General features: G+C 40.4%; 1 long non-coding RNA gene across 1 annotated transcript; it reads right to left on the bottom strand.

Moving 5' to 3' along the window:
• Positions 1 to 27,311, bottom strand: LOC134761875 (uncharacterized). The gene is made up of 3 exons (XR_010141031.1): positions 27,240 to 27,311; positions 1,384 to 1,456; positions 1 to 60 (listed from the first exon to the last, which is right to left on the bottom strand). It is a non-coding gene; the product is annotated as an uncharacterized LOC134761875 (long non-coding RNA).
• Between the last annotated feature and the right edge of the window lie 486 nt (positions 27,312 to 27,797).

The following is a 27,797-nucleotide window of genomic DNA, read 5'->3' as shown; positions in this document are numbered from 1 at the left end:
TGTTTTTCTGTTCCTGTGTGAGTTTGCTGAGAATGACGGCTTCTAGCTTCAGCCATGTCCCTGCAAAGGAAATGAACCCATTTTTTATGGCTGCATAGTATTCCATGGTATATACGTGCCACATTTTCTTTATCCAGTCAGAGTGGCGATTCCTCAAGGATCTAGAACCAGAAATATCACTTGATCTAGCAATCCCATTACTGGGTATATACCCAAAAGATTATAAATAATTCTACTGTAAAGACACATGCACATGCATGTTTATTAAAAACTGGGTTTTAACAAGCTCTTCACAACATTCCTAAAAGTTTAAGAACCACTAATTTTGAGCATAAGACACAGAGTTATGAGTGCTACCACCAAGGAACTCACACCTCCCTTGACCATTCCCACTGACTTTTTTTCTCAATAACCTTCCTTATGGCTGAAGGACAGGTAGCTCTTCAACAGGGGCCCTAGGGGATTATAAACAACATTGCAGTCATTTTGGCAAGAAAGTGAACTCCAGAACCGAGGTGGGTGCAATATAGAGATCAGTAGAAAGGATAGAAGTACATGGTCAGCAGCAGAGGGCCTGAGAAGAGTGGCCACAGGGTTTCTGTGAAAAGAGCAGTATGTGGAACCAGGACCATTAGCTGGAAGACTGGCTTTGAATGTTGGCCCCATCTCACTCCTAACTCTAGGACTTTGGACAATAACTTCTCTAGATCCTTAGTTTCCTCTTTATTTTATCAGGAATAAAAAGCTCCATTTTGCAGGTTGATGTGAGGTTCACATACGAGAAGCAATGTGAAATTCTTTGGAAACTGTCCACATCAGGGGGCAACATTATTATCACAGACTTGAGCGTGGGTGGAGGGGAAGGTTGCTCTTCCTGTGCGCAGTCCCCCTTCCTCATTCTGACCATGAAATTCACATTTTCCTGTGAATCTTCAAAGGCCCCATTTATCAGCCATCGAAATACAAAGCAAACAGCCTCCTTGGCCTTCTTTTACAGGGTATCACTTACACTTCCCAGTTGGAATATTATCCTTCTTATCTCCAGACTGCAGAAATGCATGACCCACCACCTCTCTAAGTTATATGGAAAATTACTTAGAGGGAGCACCCTTGTTGCAGAGAAGGAAAGAAACTGTGAAAGTTCAGCACACTATTGGGGAAGGCAGCATAATGTTTAGTATCCAAAGACAGAAGCTCAAATCCTGACCCTTTTACTAGGACGAAGAGTGTATCCTTGGCCGTTATGAAAATAAATAGCCCAAAGCAGAAGAAAGTTTTACCCCCTACAATTCTGCTTTCTCTACATTCTCTCATCTCAAAAAATAGCTCCATGGTTTCTCATACCAGAAATCTGAATTATGCTTGATTCATTTCTTTCCTCACCTTCCAAGTTTAATTGATCACTTGATTCTATGCTCTTAAGCAAGTTGCTTGACCTGTGTGTCAGTTGCATCATCTGAAAAATAAAAGATAAAAATGTATCTCATCCCAGGTTGTTCAAAAATTAATTTAGACAACATCCTTTGAGTCCTTGACCATCTACTCTGCTAAAAATACCAACAATGGCTTTACAGTGTAAAGTGACACCTCTGAGACCCATTACATAAATACTCATGGGGCCCATGCTGTGTCCCAGGTACTGTACAAGGTGCGTAACAATGAAAAAGACAGGAAGATCCCTGTCTCCTGAGGGTCAGGATCTCTCTTGGGGTGTGTAATCTAGTAGGTGGACAGGTGGTTGGTGGAGGGAGAAATAGACAAAGGAAACAAGAATATCAGATTATGGTAAGTGCTGTCCAAAGAGAGCCTTAAAGTAAGATGATTTAATAGAGTAGATATGTGGCTATCTGAAACTGGGTGGTCAGCAATAGCCTCTCTAATGAGGTCACTTTAGGCTGATATTTGAATGACAAGAAGCAGCCAGTCATGTAAATAGGATGAAGGGACAGGAGGCATCAGATGGAGGAAATAGCCAGCGCAAAGACCCTTAGGCATGAGTGAACCCAGAAAGGCTAAGGAATATCAAGGAGGCTACCATGGCTGGAACATGAAGAGTACCGGGAGAGGTAAATTAAATTATAGCTACCAGGGTGTTGGGGGAAAATCAGAGGGCTTCACAAACCAAAAAGAAGGAATTGGAGTTTGTTTTGTTTTGTTTTTTCCAGTGACAAGAGAGTCCAGCCAAGGGTTTTAAACACGAGAGTGAGTTGGTTTTATCTGCCATTTCAAAAGCTCACTCTGAGTACTGCATGGAGAAAAGATTGTAGGATGACAAGAGTAGAAAGGAGATCAGCGAGGAAAATACTTGCAATAGCTCAAGCAAGAGAAAGTGGTGGCTTAGACTGGAGTGGAAGAAGGGAGTTGGAAGAAAGGGAAAATTCTGGATGTGTTTTGAATGGAAAGTCAAGAGGACTTGGTGATCCACTAGATCTGGAAGTTGTTGGGAAAAAAAAGAATCAAGGATAACTCAGATTTCTGGCATGAAAAACTATGAAGCTACTTACTAGGATGGACAAACTCTAGGGAAAGCAGTTTTGCAAAGGGAAATCCAGAGTTCTACTTTGACCATATTATTCTTGTGATGCGAAAGATGCTCATATGGAAATGTGAAGCTGGCACTTAGATATGAAAGTCTGAGCTTCCAGGGCACATTCAGACTACAGGCAAAAATTTAGGAGTTATCAGAATCACGGATACCATTCAAGGATCTACTTCTTGAATGTTTCTACACATTGATATATTCTAGATTTCTTATTACATCCTAGGGAAATACAAGTAAACAACCTAGCTTCTGCCCTCAAGATATTCTCACTGCCATAGAGAAAAGAGGTCAAGAGAAAAGTTGATCATACGATTTGTAAGTATTAGGATGAAGGTGGTTATGAGGTGCAGTTTGTGTGGCATTCAGTCATGCTCCCAGCTCTCTCTAGTCCTCGGTTCTGCCTCCCATAAATGGGAACAATACCACCTGTCTTGCCTATAGAGCACTAGGTTTCTGAAAGGAAATAATGTAGATGGAAGTAAATGAAAAACAGAGAGTCCTGAATTATTATCCCAATGCAAAGAGGGAGAAAGCTGGCATGAAAATCTTATTAACAAACTTTCCAGTAAAACACAGGGCTAAGTTCTGGCTGATAGGACTTAAATGCGTCCTCCTATCTAATCACTGCAGCAGGAAATGTAATTCTTCACAAGCCAGTGTTGCTATAAGGGAATTTGCATGAAGTCTAAGATAGAATGGAAAAGTTTTTCTGCTGCTGCTGCAGCTGTGTGATAGCTACCAAAAACCAGGCACAAAGGACTTAGTGACTGTTTGTTTCAAAACAGCCCAACCTTGACCTTTAGCAAACCTTCAACCTTCAAACATTCTACCAATGACATCACACCGTCCAAATGTGGAAGCAATAAGCCATGGAAAGGATATGCCTTGATTCAAACTTTGACATTATCCTTTAATAACTGTGCCTCCTGACTAAGTCCCTTAGCCTCAGTTTCCTGAAATATAATATGGCTGTGCTAACCACCTCCTAGGTATCTATGAGAATTCATCAGAGCTTTCAAGGTATATAACATGGTGTGTGTGGTACAAAATGAGTGACTTTAAAATGTATTAATATGAAAAGAAGGAGTTTATTCAAATCCTTACTCACTTGGAAAGGCAACAAGTGAGTTATGTTAATCTGGGCATTGCCAGCACCTGTCAGAATAGAGGTTCCCTACATGTTTGTGAAATGAACAAATGACATGCAAAATAGCTGTGTAGAGCCCTTGAAGGACACAGTAAGGGATCTCTGGCTAAAAATTCCTTCCTCCATACCAGAGACCCTTCCCTACTGAGCCCAGCTGGTGCCCAGAAGTTAGAAAAATCAACTTTATAATTCACAATTTCAATGGCACCTTTGTTTGAGAAGACTGACACTGGAGCTCAATGGGGGGAAAAAAGTTCCCTTCACTATATAATTACCTCAGTTTTCTTCCACCCCTCTAACTAAAGGAAAGGCTTACTTTGACAAAGAGAATATTAAAACCCGCTTCTGCTCTGGCAGGTTTGAAAAAAAAAATGTCATTGTGAAGACTCTTCTGAACATGATCAGCTTTTACAGCAGGAAGAATATTCATTGCAATAAATTTTCTTCACCTTGTAAAAGTTATTACACAAAAAGCAAATGTTTCTTTAGGCTAACATTTCTCAAAGTGTATCAGTTGGGCCACTGGATCTCAGAATGTTAGTAGATATCATTGGGAAGACAAGAGCTCCATGGTACCCAGATTTGGGAAAGACTCGCGTAAAACTAAAAACTGGGGTAAAAGTTGAAGAGGTATTTTTACTGTAGCATTGTTCATCTTTAACATGTTAATGTGCATTGTCAGTTCTCAAGAGAGGGTGAATCATTGCACATATTCTTTGGATTTCTAGAGCATCTCACAGGACTTTCCACACTTTGAGAAATGTTTCCTGGAGTCAGGGGAATAGAGCACATCAGCTTTCCAAATCTCTTCCATCCAAAATCAGCTGTCATTTTCTGCTATACACAATTCAAATGGAAGTGACAAATCAGCTAAGCATGTTTGTGTCCTCTGGAAAATGTTCCCTGTAAACCTCATGAGTCCACTTATTTATTCATGTGAGGATTCATTTACTCATCAACCTATGTCAGAAATCTGCTATGGACCTGGCACTCTGATTAAGGCAGAGATTTGTACTCTTGGAAAAAAGATGATGTTGAATCCTACAGGTGATAGAAAAGAGAGAGGAAGCCTAGGACAGGATGGAGGATTTAGAATGGAGGAAAGCGTGAAGAGACAGGAGAGTGAGAAAGAGGCAGAGAAGTAAAAGCTCTATTTCATTACATGTATTTATTGAGAACTCTTTGCTCTCAATAAATACCAGGCTCTTTGCTAGGTATAGCAAGCATGATAGTGAACAAGGCACAACCCCAATCTTTGAAAAGTTAACTCTTTTGTTGAGAAAAGAGAGAATCAGGTTTTGCTTTAAGGAAGACCATGTGGGCTACCATGTGGAAGGGGCAAGGCTGTGACTGGCGTATAGGTAGAACAAGCTAGGTGAAAAGTGGGAAGGCCTAACCAAGAACAATGACAATGGAAATGGGGAGTAGATAAACTGAAAAAATATTAACAATGCAGAAAGGACAGAATGAGATTAGTGGTCTAATTTGATGATTGAATGGGAGACAAAAAACCAAACCTCCGCAAAAAGACTTCTAGGATTCTAGTTTTTAGCAACCAGGTAGAAAGTGGTGCCAATCAATGAGATGGGTGGGTGATAGAGGCGTAATGATGTGAGATGGTGGGGCTGAGGTGTGTGGAGGGTGTTCAGGAGATCCCAGATGCACAACTGAGGAGTCAAAGACACATTTCTGAAATTCAGCAGAGGGAGCAGGCCACAGGAAGAGATTTGGGGTTATCAGCATAAATATGGTAACTTAAGTTACAAGATTGAGGGTTCATACAGGGAGAGTCTAGAATGAGAATGAAGGAGCCTCCAAAAGACACATGACTTCACCAACACATCAATTTTAGCCTACAATCCTTATTTCACACTTCTGACCTCCAGAACTCTAAGAGAATAAATTTGTATTGTTTAAGACACTAAGCTTGTGAGAATTTATTAAAACATCAACAGGAAATGAATACAGATAGACACAGAGGACCCTAATTCAACTTGCAATCTGAAAAGAGTGAACCTTGTAGGTACCCTTCCAATAAGAAGTGAGCATGCCTAATCTTCTAGGTTCTTGCCTGCTGTGTGGTCAGAGAAAATGGAAATTGGCCTCCCATTTCTTGTGGACTTAAGCACTTCAGCATAGCACAGTAGTTGAAAGGGAAGCACTCACACACTGTGTGATTGCATTTGTATAAAGTTCAAAAATAGGCAAAACAAACCCATCATGTTGGAAATCAAAGTGGGGATGATCTTTGGGCTGGAGGGAAGGAAGAGTGTTTGGAAGTAAGCAAGTGGAGGGGCTCCTGGACACTGGTTGTACTCTACTTTTTGACCTGGATGATAGGTTCCCAATTGCCCTCACAATGTGATAGCACAAAGATTGGCAACACTTTTTTAGGAGAAAGAACAGATAGCAAATAGTTCAGGCTTTGGGGGCCATTCTTCTCTGGCTTTCTTAACTCTGTTGTAGCCCCAAAACAGCCATCAACAATTAATAAATGAATTATTGCAGTCTAGTAAAGCCTTATTTACAAAATCAGGTGGCAGGATGGAATTTTCCTATGGGCTATAGTTTGCTGACCCCTATGATAATGTATTGAATGTGTATTTATAATTTGTGCACTTCTCTTCAAGTGTTGTATTGTTCAACTTTTAAAAGTTTAAAATAAAACAAACTATGAAAGAGGGCAGGATTCTGGATTCAGGCTGCCTGGATTCTATTCCTGACTTTTCTACTAAATATTTGGTGACATTGGGTTGCTTAAGTTCTCTGTGCCTCCATTTCTTCATCTGTGACCTGGGGTGTTGTAACATTGAAATGAGATAAAGTGTGCACAGTGTTAAAAGCAGTATTTAGTTTACAGGCAGCCTTCAATCCATGTTCACTATTTTTAATGAGATCCTGTCATTTGCAACAACATGGATGGAACTGGAGGACATTATGTTAAATGAATAAGCCAGGCACATAAACACAAACTTTGCATGTTCTCACTCACTTGTGGGCGCTAAAAATTAAAACAATTGAACTCATGGAGATAGTAGGATGAGGGTTACCAGAGACCGAGAAGGATAATAGTGGTGAGGAGGCGTAGTGGAGATAGTTAGTGGTTAAAATAGTTACAAATAATAAATAAGATCTCATATTTGATAGTACAACAGGGTGAATATGGTCAATAATAATTTAACTATACATTTAAAAATAACTAAAAGGGTATAATTAGATAGTAACACAAAGGATAAATGCTTGAGGTGTTGGATGTCCACTTACCCTGATGTGATTATTACACATCTTATGCCTGTATCAAAATATCTCATGTAAATTAAATTAAAAATTAAAAATTAAAAAAACACTATTCTTATTGTTATTATTGATGCTCACAATACTTCTATAAACATTGGCTTTTTCAGTTCTGTGTTATAAACGAGCAACTGAGGCATTCTGCCCAAATCTTTCTGTGGGTCCCTATTTCTCTCCAGATTTCCTGAACCGGCATATGAGGCTCTTTCAAGCCTCCAAGTCTTATCTTCAGCCATACTGCGACCATCACAACCACTTGCAACTACCTCAACCACACCACGTTCTTTATGCCTCTGTACTTTGGGAGATGGTGTTCCATCTTCATAGAAGGGCCTTCATCTTAGCAACTTGGTGAGCCCCAACTCTTCCTTTAAAATCTTGTTTTATACTATCTCCTCTGTGAAACTTCTGAGTCTAGACACCATGGATTAGTAACCATGTATCAGTTTGAGCTTGAGCATATGTATCAGTTATCATTTATTTCATTCCTATTTGTCAAGAGCCACACACATTCTAGGCACCCAATGTATGTCTGTTGAATGGACTGCATATCTGAGTTCCCCTCTACACTCTGAGCTCTTATTTATCCTTCTTCTTAGCCCCTAGAATAATGCCCTATACAAGGCTGGTGCCCAGTAAACCTTTGTCAGATGGATGAATGAATTGATTGTTGGAAGCCAGCCAAGGCCTGGGCATCCTCATAGACAAGTAGATCCAGATGACAAGTAGCACAGTCCCAATCTCAGGGAGCTCCGTAGAAAGTTCCAGTCTTCATGAATATCAGCCATCAAAGGTTAATATTATGAGATTTTTATCTGTATTTTATACCCCAGGGGAAATTTTATGGATGTTCTCATAATTATTGTTCACATCTTCCAGTCATAACATGAAATACAGTACATGATCACCATTTCCCAGAGTCTGTGAGGGACAAATTTCTTGCTGAGGCAATTATCTTTCACAGCTGCTGTCCACAATTTTGTCCAACTCCCATGGAAACCAGGAACATTACCTTAATGTTAGAAGGGACCCCAGAGACAAGCTAGGCCAGCCCTGCTGTTTTACAGATGAGGGAATAAATAACTTGTAGAGTTTTCCATTTTCAAGATCATTTTGCTAGGGAGTTTTCTTTTCTTTTTGCTGGACATGAGAAAATGCAACAACTTTTATGAACAATATTTTATCTCACTTATAAGCTTACAGATACATACATACATAGCTGAGGGAAAAATATTTTAAAAAATCAAAAGCAAAATTATTATGCAGCCAGGATTTAGAGAGAGAAAAAGAACCTGAGGTACCATTTTACCACTTGTCAATAATGACAGTTTCTATTAGGGAAACCATTTTACACAATAATTTTCAAGCAGAGAGCAGAGTGGTGGTGAGTGCACTACCCGTGTCTGAAGCAGTACTGGGTGTTGTAGGTAGAAAAGCATGAATCATTTGGTTATATCAAAAATCATTGAGAGAGAAAAACAATTTGTTATCAAGAGCACTCATTCTTTGGGGACTTTCCAGTGGCATCTACAGCCGCCTCCTATTCTGACCAACTCCTACAACTCTGGAACCCAGTTTCCCATATTCTGAATCATCTTGTGTGCCTCCCGTCCCTGCTGCTGGTAAGAGGGCATGAAAAGCCAAACTAGAACTGCCAGGCCTGACCCAAGGATCAGTTCTGAAAAAGCAAAGGACAAACCCAGATGAGAAATAGGGCTCTTCAGGATCTTGTCTTGCTTCTTCATTCATATCATCACATTCTAGTGTCCTATTTCAACCCTGTATCTTAATCAGGGCAGACTTGTCACTTATTCATATTTAATGACTTTCACGTAATTCTTGTTGCCTGGAATCTCCTATGCTTGATCACTGGCCTGGTCAATTTCCAATTCTGAAGAACTTGGTGCAAGGCTACTTCTATTCCACTTTCCTGAATACAATGTCTGATTTCCAGCTCCTGATGAATACCTCCATTAGAGCTCAGATCACAGACCTGTTTACCCACTGTTTACTTATCTGCTTCCTCAATAGACTCTGAGCTACTGAAGATAGGGACTTTGTTCTACTCCGTGGTGGCCAGCAGTATTGGGCAATGCAAATTTGCTGAATGAATTAATGAAGACATAGAGTCACGGGAAGAAGCCAGAGTCAAGTAGTATAGGAATGGGGAAAATTGTACAGTCTAATAATTTGGGGTAATACAGTTAGTGAGGCCTCTTTATATATAGACTTCTCAGAGTCTTTTGTATGCAAATGTACTTGGTAAATATATAAAAGATGATATTTACTAAGTACTTAGTAAAGAAGTACTTTCCAACTTATTTGTCTCTGGAACACTCTCTCTCTCTCTCTCTCTTTCTGTGTGAGTGTGTGTGTGTGTGTGTGTGTGTGTGTGTGTGTGTGTTGCTTCTCTCTCCCAGAAAAATTGCTCAGGAGATGCAGCTTTCAGGCATCTTCATCTAGACCTTTTGCTTTAGGGTAAGACCATTACCAGAAAGTCAATATCTAAGTTATAAGTCCAATGTGCAGAGTTGTAAGTGCTACAGCAAATGGTTGAATTGAATTTAGCTAGATGTAAAAGTACTTCAAGTCATTTTTGAGGCTGAAACCCCTACAATGAAGAAGTTCTTCCTCTGAAGTTCTGCAAAACCCATCTGAACTCTTGACCCAGAAACATCTTAGACTCTTAAGGAAATGTTCATTCCAAGTCAAGTAGCTTTTACTGTTCTTATCTGCAGTTAAGTAAAGGGCACCAAAAAACCTCCTAACCATTACATTCATATAATGTCTTTCTGGGTGCTTTGCATTCAGTGTGGTGAAGGTAATGAGCAAAAAAAGAAAGACAAGAAAAACAAAAAAATGCTTTTTGAAACCCTGATAATATTTTCACAAATGATATTTAGCATTGCAAACCAATGCTTCAGGGTTCTGTAAATGTGAAGAATTGAACAGGCAATAACAGATAGGCAATTATGGCATGAGATAGACCAATACTTTAGTTTATAGTCATAAAATTCTTGCCAAAAAGACACAAATGTTTTGATTTCCTCACATATTATATGAATAAATTAGGTTAAAAAGCAATGTGATTCAGAAATTCATCAAAAATAAAAAATAAAAACATTTACTGGTAACTTACTATGTGCCGATATTGAAGACTCAAAGATGCAGAAAAAGAAAAGGAAAAAGATCTACTCTCAAGAAGATTACTATCCCTTTACAAAAATGCATCATAATTAAACAGAAAAATATCTACAACACGAGCACTATCTGGTTTTTAACAGGACATCCTTAGCACAAAGACTGGCACATCATAGATGTTCAATAAATGTTGAATGAATGAGTAACTGAGTGAACAAATGAATAAATATAGGCAGGATTTAAGTGGATGTCTTGACACATCAACGTAGGGCTTCATTAAGGACTGGGGATTGACAGATACCATACAAATGGTCATCCCCCAAAAGGCATGTTATAGATGTCTGGAGGAGGGTAAGTGGGAACTTTCCTAAGTCAGTATGGTGGCAGGAGGAGAGGAGTGTTTCAAGGATGTACAATGACTAAACCTCTCTGACCCGAGGGGAGCTGGGTTGGGATACAGCATTCACACCAGACAGTTACATTGGAAAAGGCCTAAACGGTCATTAAATGCCATGTTATAAAGCCAGAATTTTATCTTAAAGGTAAAACGACACCACGGAAGGAAGTTTTTGACCTAAGGAATGATAGACGAAGGTTCTTTTTAGGCATAAAGCTGTCTCATCATGGATTACAAGGAAAAAAAAATGTGGATTAGATGGATATTGAATGAAAAGACCCTTCTCAAATCTCAAGTCCTTGGAAATATAGACGCAAACCAATGCTTCAGGGTTCTGTAAATGTGAAGAATTGAACAGGCAATAACAGATAAGCAATTATGGCATGAGATAGACCAATATTTTAGTTTCTGCTGCTTAACAGCCATCAGATTGGGGCAAGTTGCTTAACCTTGGCAAACCTTAATTTCCTCCATTGCAAAATGGGGATATTAATAGCACTACCTCATAAGGTTGGTGGTGAAGATTAAATTAGATAATGAATGTTAACTATTTACAACAGCGCTGACCCACAGTAAATGGTCATAACATACCACCTATTAACACTCGACTTGAAATTGCAATTTACAGTTCATCCACTCAATAGGTCCTTTTTAAGAAGACCATGAATGAATGAACCAGCTTTAAAGATACTAATTCCTCAGTCTTCTTGTAATATTAATATTATGAAACAAATTTTTAGGGAAGGTTGTAAATCAGTTAATATTTTTGTTGCATTTGAGTCCCCATGATTATATTCTGCAGGGATTTAATTTTCTGTGATATTTAAGGCCTGTTTGTGTCTAGCCTGCTTCTTTCTGTCCTAACTCAATTTCCATTTTGTGCCATCCAAGTTAGAAAAAGGCAATGTCAACTCCTTCTCAATGTCCACCTGTAGGGACTTGCCTAAAGTCACACAGCCAAGCACCTAATAAGACAGCCAGATCTGGAATGTAGATTTTCTCACTCCCAGGCTGGTGTCTACTCACTCACATGAAATGGTTTTTTCCACTCCCACTAAAGTGTGCCAACTAGGCAATAATACTAATGTGAGAGCAAGTATTGAAGCATCTACTTAAAGAGGTATAGAAATGCATGGGTGTTTACTGGCATGTGGCAAATCTATAGTGTTCACTTTCCAAATGAGTCAGATACCCATTAGAATGGCTTCATTCAATTTTTGCATTATAGAAAATCTTATACAGCAACCCACATGCAAATATTTAAAGTGGTGCTTTTTTAGCTCACAATGCTTTCCCTGCACCTTGTAATCAGCCAACCAGAATCAGTACAAAAACAATATAAAAGACTTACATTTTTTGTTACCAGTAATTTCCAAGCTGGGGACGACATCATCAGAGGATCTCATCCTGACATCAGTACTTCCCCAGCTGACACAGAAACTCTGTTCTTACAGGGTGGCCCCATATTGTCGAGCACATGACTAAATATAGATCATAGGCTCATGCTTCTTGATCATCGAACACTGCTCCAAAATAATATTCAAGGATTTGGTCTCGTTTGGGGGTTAGAAGGTACGTGTGGACTCATGACTTTGCCACTTCTTATAAAAAATAAGAATTATTTCATGAATAAGCTGCCATGTTATGAATGCTCCAATATCCTGTCATCAGCACTGAGCACTACAGTTAGCTCAAAGTATCTATAGTTTTGCCACCAGCACCAGCCAAAGATACACACGCCACAGTTTTTTTTTACCATTCCCATGCCTTCTATGTTGTTCTATCTGTCTTGAAAGTCCTACTCCACCCGTTGCCCATGTGTCACCTTCTACCTCAAAACTCAGCTTAAAGGTCCACTTGGTAAGAACATCTTGACTGGCCCCTGGATTCCAAAATCACTTTTCATATGAGCCTTCCATTCTGGCACTTAGCACATTGCATTATGTGTTGACAAGTCAATTCCACACCAAGCTGTGGTCCACTTAGAAGTAGGAATCATCAAATTCTCCTTTCTAGAGGCCAAGGGAACTTGGTTGCAGCAGCCAACTTTGGAGCAGCCTCACTCCTTGGGAGCTGGAGCAAAGCAGACAGTTATTCAGAGCAAACACTATACCAAGAGTAAGCAAAGAAATCAAATCAGGGCCACGGAAGGTGCCACAGTCAAAGAGGCACCATCAGCGTTACTTCCACAGAGGGAAGGTGAATTCAGTAGTAAAAGGTGAGGATAGATGACAGAGGCCTGGGGTGATACAAAGCAAGTAGGAAAGTGAATATGAAGCGGAATAAAGTAGAAAGGCTTAGGACAGAAGTAAGGTGGAGCAGGGGAGAAGAGGGCCATGTCCAGGGATCTAAGGCTCTCTGGCAATTGCTTAGAGGTAAATGAGAAAGTTGGCCATTGTAAAGGAGCAGGGCTGTTCTAGGGACTGTTCCTTTCTACATCTCTGCTACCTGGCACACTACCTAAAGCAAAGCAAGTATTTGAAAACTGTTTACTGAATAAATGAGTGAATTAATGAATAAATCAGTGAATGAATCATAGAGTCTTCTAAGAGTTGACCTACATATTCCAAGAATCTCAGCCTTGCTAATATAGTAAGTTGGTCATCTGCTCTTGTAGCAGTTCTTATAGGCCGATTGGTTTGCGAGTTATATATCTGTGTGTCTCCTCTGTTAGATGATTGCCCCAAGAGAGCAGCCATGGAGTTCCAGGAGAGAGCAGAATACCATCTCTTGCACACAATAAAGTGTTCCATAAATGCCTATGGAGTTACACTGAACAATATTGAATTTAAATAATTTGCTTTTCAGTATAAATCAGCTTAGTAGTCCGGAAGAAAAGTTTAGATCAAGAGCAAATACAGAAACATTAAAAATAATAAATTGAATAAGTACATGAAATGATGCTCAACATCATTAATCATTAGGGAAATGCAAATCAACATCACAATGAGATACAACTTCACACCTATTAGAATGGCTAATACATATTTTTTAAAACCCCAGAAAATAAGAAGTATTGGCAGGAATGTGGGGAAATTGGATCCCTGGACATTGATGATAGAAACGTAAAATAGCACAATTGCTGTGAAAAACACTGTGACAATTCCTCAAAAAATCAAAAGCAGAATTATCATACGATCCAGCAATTCATTTCTAAGTATATACCCAGAAGAAGTTAAAACAGGAATTTGAACAGATATTTGTATACCCGTGTTCATAGAGGCATTATTCACAGTAGCAAAAGGTGGAAGCAACCCAAATACTAATCAACAGATGAATGAATAAGAAAAACGTGGTGTACACACACAAAATAATATTATTCAGCCTTAAAAAGGAAGGACATTCTGGCACACACTTCAACTTAAACAAACTTTGAGGTTATTATGCTAACCAGAAAAAAAAGACAGTCACAAAAGGACAAATGCTTCATGATTCCCCTTATATGAGGTACCTAGAGTAGTTAAGTTCTCTGAGATAGGAAGTAGAATGGAGGTAACAGGGGGCTTGGGGCAGGTGGAAAATAGAGAGTTATTGTTTAATGAGGATGGAATTTTAGTTTTGTGAAAAAAAGTTTTGGAGATGATGGTGATAGTTGCACAACAATATAAATATACTTAATGCCATTGAACTGTTCACTTAAAATTGTTAAATGGTAAATTTTGTGTTATGTACATTTTGCAATAAAAATAAATATTAGTAGCAAATTTTTTTTAATTGATAAATCAGACTCTAATTTCCTAGAGGCTTATCATTGAGGACCATCTCCCCTCTTTACCACTTTTAGAAAAAATGGCTAGTGATCACCAAAATACATACAACACACACACACATAAATATGTGCAAATCACAATTGCACACACACATATTCTTATAATAAAGCTTTCTGTAATAAGCCAAAATGGAGGCTCTAATAATAGAAGCCAGAATATCTTACCTCCAAGACTTCTCAGCTAATTAGCTTCCAGTTGGGCAGGTAGTGTTCTTTCATCCACCAGAATCTCCCACACCTTTGAGAACTAAGGACTCAAAGAGCAGAAGTAGGCTTAACTGTAAGGTCCAACGGGACCATGAATGTTGAGTCTCTTCCTAGTCTCATAGAGAAAAGAGGCGTTTCCTTTCTTCTCCCACAAGAGACTCTCCTTCAGTACAACTCACTCATAGGCAGACAGAAGGTAGAGAAAGTTCTTAAGGTCACCTGCCCACACAGGATATTGATGGATACCACACATAAGACCACATCATTGTAGCAATGAGACATGGGCTCTGCTCAAGGCAATCCTGGATACTAGACCCAAATCCCAGATTCACATCGACCCAAGAATTCAGAGAAGGTCTGTGCTTATCATTGGCTTGTTAAACAAATAAACCACTGCACAGGCTGGAAAGAAGTTTCCCTTAGTTCCTGCTCACTCTCAGAGGTGTTTCCCCTCCTCCCCACTTACCTTGTCACCCATCACACAAGGTCAAATTCCAGTTCCACCTTGTCATGAACCCTTCTCCTAATCACTTAAGTTCTTAGAAGTTTTATTTTTCCCTCTGCTGACCCCTAAATAATACATTTTGGGTATTCTTCAGAATGAAGATTTATGTAAAAGAGTTTCTTTGGAGCTTTTATTGAGTTCTTGCTCTGTGCTCTGTTTTATCCTCAATTAGGATGTGAGCCCCCAATTGAAGCTCACTGCCCTGTCTTCTTGCCCACTTGTCACCACCTGAATTATAGTATATTCCCAGGAATTAGTTAAGAGATTGAAATATTTCAACAACAGCTTTATTAGGTAAAAACACAGCCTTTTAGAAAAAACATCTCTTTTTAGTAGATCTTGGAACACAGTTAATTCTCAATAAATGTCCATGAACTGGCCATCTTAGGACAGCAAGAAGTACCCCTTCTTAATGTCATTTTTGTGCCTATCAACCTACTTGGAGGAAAAACAAGAATCCATATGAACCAGTCTCTTCTCTGGAGGAGACTCACAGACTCCTCCAACGATCAGAATTGCAGGAAATGTGTACATTTCAGCCCAATTTCCTTTTCCAGAAAGAAAAAGTGAAGTCCAAAGAAGGAGAGTGATTTGTCCAAGATCATCAATGAGTTGTGGGCAGTTCTAAGACTAGTACCTAAGTCTTGACCATGAATAGGTAAGAAATCTAGTCAAAGTGTTTGTAACAGTCCATTTGAAAACATTTTTTTTTGACCTCAGAGAGAAGCTCTCATTGAGTTATTATACTGAGGACATTGCAAATTGACAAGGCTGCATAGAATCTTCTTGCCTTTTACTAAGTTTTCCTCCAAAATCCTTATAATTTGAGAAAAATGAATTATATTCCAAAGTCACAGAAAGTAGAAAGTTGCAGGAAGGATTTCAGAATGAGGATGAAGATCTTTTCACAACCTGGGTATCCTCTACATTTCATTGCACATTAAGATAAATAAACAATTAACCCAGGAATTTTCAGAGAAGTAGAGGGCACTTAGCTGCCAGGGCATAGTGTGGTAATTTCATTTCTTTGTTAATTGTTGAAATACCTCTTTCTTTTTTATTTATTTATTTATTTATTATTATTATACTTTAGGTTTTAGGGTACATGTGCGCAATGTGCAGGTTAGTTACATATGTATACACTTTGAATACCAACAATATGCTAGCTGCTATGTTAGGTTGAGAGATCCAGAGATGAATTAGGCAAGGCTTCTGCCCTTGTGGAGTGCTAGAGACAGGAAATCAACAAATAATGGTACTAAACTGTGGTAGGCACCATGGCAGAAATTTATAAGATGTCTCAAACCATTCCAGGCACAGAGGAGACACTCGATAAATATTTGTTAAATGAATGAATGAGTGAGTGAATGAATGAGTTAACCAGACTTTGCCTGAGAAATTTAGAACATATTTTATAGAAAAGTTGATACTTAAGCTACATTTTCATTCATTTATTTAAGCGATCAATCATTTATTCTTGTTTTTTATACATGATCTGTTACTAGGCACCATGGTAAGCTGAGCATACAAAGATGAATAAAGCAAGGTCTTAGACCTCAATAATGAATGATAGACCAATGTGACAAATACCGTTGTATCTGATATATTTGTATTCTTGTCTCTGTGTGTATCATAGAGTGTAAGTTTCCTGAAAACAGAAGAACTTATATTCTCTTGTTTCTCTAGGCTATCTTGAAACACCCAGAACTAGGGCTTGGCACCTGGTAAGCACTCCACAAACAGTGTTTGCTTTAGTAACAAGTGACTGAATGGACACATGGGTGGTATGTTGACATGACCATGGGAGCACAGAGGAGCAGCATCTCATCAGCAATGTTTTAGGGACAGGTGGAGGAAGAAGAATCCAAAATGATTGCAGAGAAGTTCCTGTTAGAGAGGTGCGAAGATAACCAGAACCATCCTAAATGCCAATTGAGGGGACAATTTCCAAAAGGAAAAGGTGGTTGACAAGCCTTCACTTAAGAATCATTTATTGATTGATATTTCATGCTCCAAGGCCAAGACTGGGATAAGACAAGCTAGGAGTCTAGGATGGGAGCTCTAAGAAAGCACTCATTCTCAGGATGGTACAAGCACAGAGTCAGCACCTGAGAGTGGCACCTTCTTACATTTTGGGTCCTTAAATACCTTGCTTGCCCCACCCTAGTGCCAGTCCTGTTGGGCCCAGCACTGTGCTAGGTACTTGAAATACAATCGTCAATAAGACACTGCCCCTGCCCTCAAGAACTTCAAGATTTTTGGGCGGACAGACCTGAAGCTGGTGATTATGATGCAGATGATGCATTCAGACAAGAGAAGGCAGGAGAAATGTGAAGGTATGAGAGACAGAGCATCAGCTCATAGGCTCTGAAAATAAGATTGTGCTTGAGCTGAGACTAAGACACAATCACAAATCCACAGGAGAGGGAGGAAAAGCATTCCTGACCAGGGAACAGCATCTGCAAAGACTAAAGGCCTTGAAAATACATGAAGTGCTTTGAAATGATGAAGTGTAGTAGCCAGAAGTGAAAAAAGACTGGTAGTAAATGGGGTTGGATATATAGGCTCTCGTTATTCATCCTTTCAGGCTGGAACTCCGTCTTTATTTTTACCATTATATCAGTATCTGGGGCAGTTTTCCTTGGAAACAACATGCTGTCTAAATTAATTGGAAGGCCCATCGGTCTGCTTGTTCTGCCTGGTCCTGCCCTCTAAGAGAACAGGGAGGAGGCCCCGGCTGAGCCTTTGCTGCTTGGTCAGATGTATTTTTAGCCCTGGCAGAAAATAACAGCAGTGTGTGCATTTAATAAGAAAAAAAAATTAAGCCCTGGGAATGATCTAGTGCCAGTGTTGGAGCAATCAGGGACAGAATATGTTTCCAATTGAATTACTACTGTGGTCATAGTTATAAAAAGAGAGAGGGAGGAGAAAAATGTCAGGCTGGTCAGTTTCTCGGGAGCATTTAATCTTGGTTCGCTCTAATTTTAACGTTCAAAGACACATGAGCCAACTCTGCCCCTAGGAGTTATTTCAGCGGGACTGGCCAATACCCGCAACTTGCAGTCAACACTGGGCAGCTCTACTGCTTGAAGTTGTCTTTCTTTTTCTTTTCTTTCCTTCCTCTCCCGCAGTTTTGGCCTCCACTAGTTCTTCTGCTCACAAGCTGATGAGACACAGTGTGAATAATTACGATGAGGGTAAATTTAGAACCTGACAAAACTGAAGGATGTAGGACTCAGAAGCTGAGGCTCAGAGAGAGGTAGAAATGGTACAGCATCAAGAAAGAGCCTCGAGGAGTCACAGTACTGAGCTTTCCCACTGCTTCCACATTCAACATCTCCATATTTTAAATTGTCAGAGACCGCACCTCCCAGCCTCATCACAGTTTTCCTCCACAGCGTAGTCGCTCTCCGTTGGCTTCCTCCCACCCTTCATCCTATCCTCTACTAAAAAATCATAATAATTAGCTACCTCCTATTGAAGGCCTCCTTTGAGTCAGACACTGGCTGAACAATTGCACAAGTTATGTCATTTTATTTTTAGGCTGACATTAAAAAGTAGAAACTGCTAGCAATATGTGACTGAGGAGGAAGCTTGGCGAGGTTAAGTCACTTTCAAAAGGTCACACACCTAGTAAGTGACAGAACCTGAATTCTGGCTCATTCTAAAGCCCACTCACCCTCTGCCCATGTGTGACCCTAATCTCCCTATTGAAGCCTGTCGTTTGGATGCTGGGCATCTTCACACCCCCATATCATACACACACCACTCTCACCCTGCAATGCCTCCAACTCTTTTTCTTATAATTTGCTCCTAGGATGTCTCTTTTTGCTTTCATCACCTGTAGCTTGTATTACCGTTGGTATTGGTGATAATAACTATTATATATTTGATACATACTATATGCCAGACATTGCCTGAAGTGCTTTACAGGTATTACCTCATTTAATTTTCTCAACATTCCTAGGTGGTCACCATTATTATTCCCAATTTACAGAAGACAGACAGATACATAGAGAAATTAACTGACTTACCCAAGTTTCTAGAACTGGCTACTGGTAGAACTGGAAAAATGACTCTTGTTAATTGAGTAGTTACCATGCAACAGGCACTGGACCTAGCACAAGGCAGGTATCATTGCACTGAACACTCACAGTAATTGTGTGGCAGCATTATTAGCCCCATTTTACAGATGAGAAGCCTGAGGCTCAGAGACAGTTTTGAGTAACTTGGCAAGGTCACAGAGCCAGGATGGGAACTCAGATATAAGAAACTTTCAAGCCCATTCTCCTTATACACTGCACTATTAGTTGCTTCCATATCTGTTTTCTCAATACGTTGTCACTTTATAAGGGAGAAAGCCATGCTTTCTTCATTTCCAACTCCCAGCACTTCACACAGTGCCCTGCTACACAGTGGGCACTCGGTAAATGTTGGATGAGAGGATGAGTAAATACAGTGCATGTGTAACCTCTTTCCCTTGTGATATGTTTAAAATGACTTGGGAGGAAAAAGCAGAGCAGACACGCAAGAGAAGGACGTTCTAAGGACAGAAAACACTCCCTCCCAGCGTGTTCAGCTCCTGCAGTTGGTCTGGGCTGTCAGGTCAAATCAGACTCACATGAAGGCTTTTTTCTTCAACAGATCACCTCCTGTCTGAAAAAAAGATCCAGCCCTGCCCCTCTGGCCCGTCCTTGCAGTCCTCTGGTCCTCTGAGCGGGCCGGCCCTCACAGGGCCTGGATCCCACATCCAGCCTGTCTGCCGGGAAGCAGATGATAATGACCACACTTCTGTTGGCTCCTTTCAGCACTCCCTGGACCCCAGCAGTCCCCACCTGTGCCCTGAACTATGCTCCTCCCCTGTGACTCTGCATCATGTCCAGTGTCAGAAAGCTATAAACACCTATAGGAATAAAAAGCTAAAGTCCTGAAAGAGAATTACACCTGGGGAGCTTGAGAGCGGATGGTGGAGTCCCCAAATAAGCTGCTGCCTCTTCTTCACACCTGTCAGTCTTGACCTCTCAATCGGTTTTAGGAGAGTTGCACAGAGGGGCCTCAGAGCCCATGAGAGCTAGATTTCAGAGCTGAATTGTTAGTGCTTAGGCCCTGGACCCTAGACCAGCCATTGGCTTCTCTGAGCCTCCTTTTCCCATTAGTAAAGCAGGTGTAACAATCCCCAAATTGCAAAGTGGTTGGACAATCAGAGGACATCATGGATGAGAGGCAGGAGAGTGCAAAGTTTGAAAACACAGTCTTTATAGTAGAGGTAGAATCTCAGATCCACGGTGTGTGACCCATTATTCCTGCTTGTCTAGTACTGAGAGATTTCCCAGGAGTAGGACTTTGAGTGGTAAGTCTGGAAAATTCCCAGACAAATTAGCGTGAGTTGGTCCCCCAAGGGACAATAAACTGGGGACACTAAATGTTCTTTCCTTACAGGATAAACAATAAACTGGGGACAACAAGTGTTCTTTCCTTACAGGATGGCTGCAGGATTCTGTGAAAATACATGTAAATTTCTTGCTCCCATTTCCTCTGTTCCCTACAATTCCTCCTTGGGTTCACCCACTGACTTCTCTGTTGTTTTCTAAACAGAAGAGGCTAGCCATGCTTTTCAACCAGGCAGAGTATAAGTAAAGGAAAACCACGCTGCCCTTTCTAATCCTTGAGAGAAGGTCTCTCTCCTGGGCCCAGTGGCTGTGTAGGTGACTACCCTGTCTTGAGGATGCTGAGTAGCCTCCACGAGTTCACGAGGAACAGATTTCCATGATGCTAAATTTAAGATGATTCTACTCCCCTGCTTCATGCCAGTCTGGTATCTTGCAGGTGTTAGCTGGAAGAAGGCCAAAGCAGAACACTTATTTAATGAAATGACTCAGGCCTATAACTTGAGAGAATAAAGAAAGTAAATACAATTCTTGAGAGAATAAATGAACTAAACCCTTTTGAGTGGTTCACAAGAAGAACGTGTGATGGCATGGCATCACTCTTGGGGAAGGTTCATTCCGTCAAGTCTGCTGGGAATGCGTGACCAACAGGCCCAGGGCCTGGCACATCAACAGGTACATTTTTAAATGAGTCGATTTTGAAACCATTTTGACAACCTCACGTGAAGTAGTAATGGTTAAACATATTATTTAAAATTTGTTTGCCGACAGATATCTTTTGTCAACATATCGCTCCTCCAAAAGGTAAGAGCACAACCGGGATATCCTTTACTTGAAGAGTGAGACCTGTTTTCAAATCCCCCTTCCATCCCTCTCCTCCAGTAACCACCTGTCACTTACTAGTTTTGTGACATTGTGTAAATCACTTACCTTTCTGAACCTCAGTTTCTTGACTTGTAAAGTGGCAAGAATAAGCTTTGCCCGTTTACCTCCCAGGCTGCCTTAGGACCAAAATAAATGGTCAATATGAAAAGGTTAGACACATGCCTGTTGTTTGAGTCAATGTGTACTAGGTATACACATTGAAACCATTTATTATTAATCTTATTCACTGTTCATACTGGTAGTTGCATCAACTGCCCAATTTCTTGGCCTTACTTCTCTCCTCCATATGTACTTTAAGTCAGAAAGACCATAGTTTCAAGAACATAGCACAGGAATAAGAAATCAGGCAGGTCTAGGTTCAAATCTCAGTTCCACTGCTCAGGCTACTTCCATGAGCTTTAGTCTCCTCATCAGTAAAATGGAGATGATAAGATCTATCATACAGAGTTGTAATAAGAATCCAGAGACACAAGTCCTGTGTAAATCACTTCAGAAAAGACAGATTCACAACAGAACCAGAATTCAAACCCAGGACTCTTGACATCTGAAACAGGGATGTGAACATGATAAACATCACAACTACTCCAGACCAATGTAGCCCCCCTGCCATTTCCTAAGCCAGTTATTCCCATGCAAGTAAAGCCTTAATTTTTACCTAGTATGAAATGCATATATAAACTGTCACCAACATGCTTAGCATGTTACAAAGCATTACAATGGATAAAAAGATGTAGTAATTACAATGTGTGCTGCTCCTAAAAAGGTTATAATCTATTTGGAAAAGTAAAAGATAGATAGATAGATAGATAGATAGATAGATAGATAGATATAGATAGATAGATAGATAGGTAGATAGATAGATAGATACATAGATACATAGAGAGAGACAGACACACAGAGAGAGACATAGAGAGAATATAATTCCAAGGAGCTCTGGACCACAATATTGGGATCTAGAATATTCTCTGAGGACAACTCCCACATGTAAGATGATGTGAAAATCATAAGAATAAATAACAATTACAGTATCAGTAGTTGATATCTATAGCATGCCTTCTATGTGCCAGCCATTGCGTTTAAGTATTTTAGCTATGATATCCTTTTTAATCCTCCCAGAAGTCTTAATATTTTCAGTAATTAAACCCTAGTCTAAATACATAGAAACTGAATCTCAAAACATTATCTTTAGTGAAAGGACCTTATACAAAAGAGAGAACATATGACATGACTCAATTCATATGAAGTCTTAGAATAGAACAAACTAATAATTTGGTTAAAAAAAAAAAACATTAAAACAGTGTTTGCTTCTAGTAGGGCATGGGTGTTGGGGCAGGGATTGACAGAGTTGAGGAAGCTTTGGGTGGTCCCAGTGATGCGCATTAGGGGTTGCCTTACACAAGCATATGCATTTTTCAACACTTACCTTAAGATTTAAGATTTATACATTTGTACATTGCATTGCATGTTCAAAAGGAAAAATGGATATAAAAATATTAAACTCTAGATAATGATTAAAATGCTGAAGTATTAAGGAGAACATATACTGATACTGTAGCTTACTTTACATTTTATTTATGAAATTAGATAGGTTGATGGATGGATAGACCAATGGATAGACCAATCAATAAATATGTGATGATGCAAGTTACAGTAAAAGGATAATAACATAATTTTGTTAGTAGGTATAGGACTACTTTCTACTTTTCTCTATGTTTGAATATCCTCATAGTGAAATTTAGTGGAAAATAAGTAAATCCACAGGGACAAAGTTAGCAAATGCTCACCCTAGTTCTCTGAAGGAAACACACACAGTAAATTTCTGTCCTGTCTCTACGGTGCAGGTATATTTTAAATAGGGTCTAAATTGGCTGAAAGGCATAATTTTATATGCCTGGGTGGGCCAGGGGATGCAGCCAGTACCATTTTCGTGGAGGCAATGCAGACCCTTCTCTGGAGGAGGGCCAAAGGCTCGCCCTTGCTGAGTCATTCCTGTGCTGAGATCCAGGGACATAGGGATCGAAGATCAAGTGCATGTGATTATGGGCTTTGTGCCTAGGGAGAGACTGACATCACCAAAGGCTCATCTCTTAGATCATCAAAATGACCTGTTTGCAGTGCCTGGGTGAGGAGGAGGTGACCAGGTGTTCCCGGAGCCAGCAGACAAGAAGCTCAGGCCAAGAAAGCAGTGGCTCCATTTCCCAATGTGATCACATTTTGGCCTTCAGTTAGCTTTTATTTGGTTTGTTATATTCAGTAAAACACTCTGCTCTGGTCTCTGGGTAGCTGGGCTTAAGCAGAGCCTTTGTTCAGAATGATATAACAGGCCCTGCTCCTTTCTTAAAATAAGAGTTGTCGGTCAGTGGAAAAAGTATTATCAGAAGCCTTGGATATGAATTCTGGAAATAACTAGCTCTGGGGCTGCATCTGAGCCCTTTAAATTATATGGGCTCTGGTTTCTCCAAGGATACACGTACTGTATAAATACTAGATGTAAATTGACATCTGTCCTCATGAGGACAGAATCTTCACCATATTTGTGTCCTCAGAGACTAGCCTAGTACAATCTCCTGTACAGGAGCACAGGAGGCTCCTTGCAGATGTTGGCTGAACTAAAATGAAGAAACAGCCATACATGCCTGCATGCTACGGTAAACGCTGATAGATTCGAAATCTGGCTTCTGTTATTTCCTGACACTGTAGTCTTACTACGCCTCAGATGTTTTGTTAACCTATTTTTCATCCTTATAACAACCTGATGAGGTAGGCAAGAGCACTTCATTTTACAGTTTGGGAAAACTGAGGTAGTGAGTGGTTTACCAACAGACATGTGAATAGTCTGCCAATCAGCCGAATATGAAGCCACACTGGCCTCGCTTTATAGCCCACTCTGGTTATTTCATACTACATTGATGTCTTATCAAAGCACCAGCAACATTGTCTCTCAGTGTTGCATTTTTCTCCTTTCCCCATGAGAGACCATACCTAACAGCTTCTTCCACACTTGACTGAACAGGCAAAGCTGTGAAAACACAGGCAAGTGAGCTCTTCTTAGGGAAAATGCCAAACAACCTCCATCCCCAATCGCTGAGAAGGAACAAAGAAACAAATAAATCTACTCTTAATTATGGGCCAGGCACTGCTGCAAGCTGGATCACAATTTTGGGTCACCCACGCAGATGAGAAGCCCCTTGTTGGTGACACAAAAAAGCTTCAAGTCACTCAAAAGTGATAGCAAAAGGCCTTCAATACGAGGCCTGATTGATCGAGGCGCAGGGAGAATGTGCTCTTTGCAGACCGTGACAAAACGACCCCGGTCCATTCATCTTCCCTGACCACAGCCTTTCTCCTTCCCACTAGGGAAAATGGGCCTCTAATCCAGGGCACAGCTACACCTGCCATGTTCTGTTTCCATGGCTGTGGCTGTCCTGAGATTACTCTTTGAAGAGGAGATAAAAAATGTTCCAGCTGGAAGAATGCTTCCTAATATCTTTATCCTTGAATGATACCTGTGACCTGCAGGAAAAGGGTAAATCGTGCTTTGATGCCAGAAAGTTTATTCTGATAATTAAATCTCATCATTCTTCAAAAGCCACATGATTTTCATCTCTCCCGCTGAAAGAGATTTTGTGTGGGTTTCTAGGTGAATGGCGTCTGGGCAGCCAGTACCATTAAATCACTCAGATTTTGGCTGGCTCTGTGCACAGTATATTAGATACCTTAATTCCCACACTGGCCTTCAAGCTAGGCAGGCTTACTCAATTTACAGATGTAGAAAATGGGGTTTCCATCTTAATTCAGAAGAAGGTATTTGACTGGAGCCTTGAAGGAAGAATTAGATTTAAGTAGGTTTCAAATAAGTGGCACAGCATTAGATAAATGACAATGGCACTTAGATGGGTCACTGTGGGTTTGAAGGCCATTGACCAGTTGTGTGACTGTGAGCAAGTCCCAAAACCTTATCTTTGGCAATCGGGATGATGAAAACACCTCTAACCTAGGACTGATCTGATGATTAAATAAACTAATGTGTGGGACAGTGCCTGGTATAAGGAAGGCATTCAACAGAATTGTGATGATCTTTAATGAAGAAGCAACTAGATACAAAACAAGCAGAAATCAAAGCAGTAGAGATGAAATGAACTATCACCAGCAGAAGGTAAGGTGTCAGGAAGCAGCCAAGGGTGAGTGACAGAAACGCAGGAGAATTTGCCTGGTTTCAGCAATACATCTGGATTGAGCAAGACCTAGAAGAGAAGTGATTGTAGAAGGGCTGAGTCTAGAATGGCATGGGGAAGAGTTCGGACTTGATCTGGAAGAGGCAAGATGGAGCCATTGCATGTTCTTGAGCTGAGGAGTAGCATGGTGAAAGGAGAGGTATTTGGAGACCTCCCTGGTCTCCGGGATATGATGGCAACTTTGGCATCATATTAGTTGCCAGAATGCTACCAACATTTCTCTTCATTGTCTGATGCTTATAATTCTGTAGTAGTTTTTTTTCTCCGGGTATGGTCTGCAGCAGCCAAATCCCCTGGGGAGTCTGAGAAAATTACATAGTTCTAGGCCTTGCCCAAACTTAGGAATTCGAAAACTCTGGTGATAACGCCCAAGAATTCACATGCTTCCAATTCCTCAGATGATTCTTACTCACACATAAGTTTAAAAGCCACTCGCCTAAAACAAGGGGTTTCAAACTTGGAATAAAGAAGAATCCTCATCTGTATTATTATAATTTTTGTATTATTATAATCAGGGCACAGTGTTTCCAAGGCTGTGCATAAGTATAATAAACCAAAGATGGCTGTAGCCCTCTTTTAAACTGCCAGACACCTAAAAATAAAGTGAGCAAGGCAACGTGAGTTTAAGCCTCAGAAGAGTGGCCAGAGGAGGGATTACAATTCGCAACTGGTCCCCTGTTACAGAGCAGGACTCTTTAGGCCTATAGCTCATGCCAATTCAGCAGCCTACAGCATATCTCAACTCAAGTGCAGCTTACATTCCTGGCCAAAGAGAGTCCTGGAAAGTAGCCGTGACTCTCACCAGCTCCAAGTTTGGAAGCAAGGTTGCAGAGCAGGAGGGAAGGAGGAAGAGATTCAAATCAAGTTGATAGCATTGACTCAGTACCTACTATGAGGCAGATATCCTGGGTAACTTGATGGACACAGAGGTGGGGAAGACTGAGGCCTGCTCTCACGGGGATGAAATCTAGTGTGTTGGAAAACATAAGTAGATGATAATATTAGTGTGAAAAAATGACTATGGAAACAGAGAAAAATAAGAGATCAATTCTAGGTAGTTTAGGAAGGGAAGACTTTATAAAGGAGGTTTACAACTGAGCAGGGTTTTAATAGAGTGAGTGGCATTTCAGCAGCCAGAGAAGAAAAGTGAGAATATACAAGTAGAGAAAATACTAAAGGAATTAAAGCCAGGGAACTGTAGGAAATATTAAATATTCTGATGCAATAGAAGTGTTGGATTCTTTTCCAAAAATAAGGAGTCAAAAGCGTGGAAAGAAAGATTAGAAGCAATTCGTGGAAGCCTTGAATACCAGCTTAAGAAATGCGGTCCTTATTTTGTAGGCAACATGAAGAGCTTTATTAAAACAACCTTGGTGGTAAGGTGGAGAGGGATTTGCAGGTGACAGGCAGCAGTATAGATAGATATCTGTATCCCCACCTGGGCTGAGGCCTGGAAGAGAAGAACTATATGCTTAGAACAACTTCCTCTATCCCTTTGAGCTTAACAGGACACTGGAGAAATAGTAGGTGCTAAATAAATGTCTTTAAGTTGGTTTGTAGCCAGAAAGATTAGTTTAGAGCCACCCTAATTATCTAGGCAGCAGAGATCATGAAAGTTGCACTAGGGCAGTGTCAGGAGACAAAACAGCAGGGATTAGATAAAGAGAGAAGAGATAAAAGGATCCACCTTTTTTCTTTTCCGAGTTAACAGCATTAAATCACTTTCCTACCTTAGCTCAAAGATTCTTGGATAGACCAGTGGCATCATTCTCTCACTCCTATCCTCCCTGCCCCTTTGCCCTGGCCATATGATTTATAGCTCCCTCCTTCAAGAGGTGAAGTCTATATCCCCACCCCTTGAATTTGGGCTGACCAATGCCTTGCTTTGGAAAGCAGAATATGGAGGAAGTGAGTCAGTTCTGAGCCTAGGCCTCAAGAGGACTTGAACAATTCTGCAGTGTTTTGGAAACATGCCACCACAATGAACACAAGCTCAGGCTAGCCTGTTGAGGAAGGGGACACAGCTCATCTGAAGCCTTTCTATACCAGCCATTCCCTGGCTGGCCCACTAGCTGGCAGTGATGCACAGGAACAGACAAGATCAGCCAAGCCCAGGTGAGACCAGCCAAGCTCAGCTGGGATTAGCAGAACTGTCCAGTCAACCCATAGACTCAAGAAAAATAATAGTTGTTTTGTTTTGTTTTTAATCATACCTGTTGTGGTAGTTTGTTGTACAGCAATAGTCAACTGATATAGGTGGGGTTAAAATGTCCCCATGGAACTTCTAT

The sequence above is a fragment of the Pongo abelii genome, chromosome 7 (genome assembly GCF_028885655.2).
Source record: "Pongo abelii isolate AG06213 chromosome 7, NHGRI_mPonAbe1-v2.0_pri, whole genome shotgun sequence".
NCBI classification, from domain to species: Eukaryota; Metazoa; Chordata; class Mammalia; order Primates; family Hominidae; genus Pongo; species Pongo abelii.
Note: the sequence above shows the minus strand (reverse complement) of the source record. Positions and strands in the feature narration are given on the sequence as shown.